Source organism: Grammomys surdaster, unplaced genomic scaffold (assembly GCF_004785775.1).
Source record: "Grammomys surdaster isolate TR1022 unplaced genomic scaffold, NIH_TR_1.0 223, whole genome shotgun sequence".
Lineage (NCBI taxonomy): Eukaryota > Metazoa > Chordata > Mammalia > Rodentia > Muridae > Grammomys > Grammomys surdaster.
Genome location: NW_021604668.1, coordinates 2,055,521 through 2,057,219, shown reverse-complemented (window position 1 = coordinate 2,057,219; position 1,699 = coordinate 2,055,521).

Here is a 1,699-nt window from a genome sequence, read left to right as displayed (position 1 = left end):
ACGAGGAATCGGATGGGATGTTCAAGTGTCTCCGCCAGTCAAAGATAGTTGGTATATCTAGGTTAGGTATTGGGTTACACTTCTGATTGTATGGTTATCTTGTTATTGAGCATTACTAAACTTATAAAACCTTTGATTAACATTTTAAAAAATAAATAAAAATTAAAAAATAAAAAAAAAGAAAGTTAACAATGACAACGTCTAACAGAAAATCAGTTGCCCATGTTGATCCACAGTTGGGTCAGGTATTGGGAACTGTTCACCCAGTGCCGATGACTGTTGGGAGTATCTGAATGCCAGAGTTGTGAGCATTCGAGCTCTTTGAATTCCTTCAACACAAGGAAGTAGTGTGGTTTATCGAAAGATTACTGGACCTAGTTCTTAGTCTCCCAGTTGCTTCCCTACAAGCCGTGCAAACGTTGGCATGCTTGTCATCTTGGTTGCCTACGTGAGCTGGCTTAGAATCACCAAAGAGATAAACCTCTAAGCCTTTCTGTGAGGGCATTTCCAAAGAGACTTACCCTCATAGGAAGACCTACCCTGAAAGTGAACCACAGCATCCTGTCTGCTGGGTGGGGTCCCAAGGCTGAATAGCAAGCAGAAAGTGAGCAGAGCACCGACATCCAACTCTGTCTGCTCTCAACTGTGGAAGCAATGTGGCCAGCTGCCTCAAGCCCCTGTTGCTGTGATGAACTGTACCCTCTGAATGGACCAAAATAAACGCCACCTTCTCTAAGTTGATCTTGTCACAGCAGTTGAGAAAGGTAACACAGCAGGTTAATGACTCCCTGTCTGAGGATCTACTTGTCTATCAGAAAGGGAGCCATGGAGTGACTACATTACATGGGCCAGGTGACACCCAAGTAACTGTGAAGGGCCTTGCAACAAATGTAACAGAATGTGTCGAGCAAATGGAAGACTACCAAGAGCACCAGTCGTGGTGTTCTCTCTTCACTGCCCTTCCTGATGGCAAGTCCGCATGAGGACTCACACTGTGGAATCCCTTTGGGTTTTCCTTACATTGTTGCTCTGTTTTGAAACAGCAACCTGCTTTCACAGACTAGCCCCAAACTCCCCATGATCCTGTTACCACCTGGTATTGCAGATATTCAAACCACACCTGGATCATGTATCCTTTTTTGAGACTGAGTCTGGCTATATTAGCTGTGTCTGGCCTGGCGCTCACCGGCAATCCTTCTGCCTTGGCCTCTGCAGTGCTAGGATTACAGGTCTGAGCCATCTTTGTGATGGATATGATTCCACAGTTGAATCGAGATATGGAGTATCTGAAAAGCAGGTTAGGACTGAACACACTTCACAGCTCTCTTACCTGTAGGAATTTATCCTGGACCTCAACCAGCTTCTCGAAATGGCAGAATGACCGGTCAGTAAGCATGTGATAACTGTGCCTGAATGACAGAACTGCCGTGCTGCACAGAAATAGATGTCTGCGAAATCCTGGCCAGCCTGCAGAGTGCTCATCAGCTAAATTTTCATTCCAATTAAGTCAATGTCTGGAGAGCATCACCAACCCAACAAAGTGCAAGTCCTCTCCACTTACAATGGGGCTTTGTCCTGATAGACTCCATTGTGAGTTAAAAATATTCTAAACGGGGAAACATGGGAAGCGGCTGACCTACAAAAACCACAGTGGACATGAGAGGAGGATTGTGTCTCCGGGTGATCACATGGTTGGCTA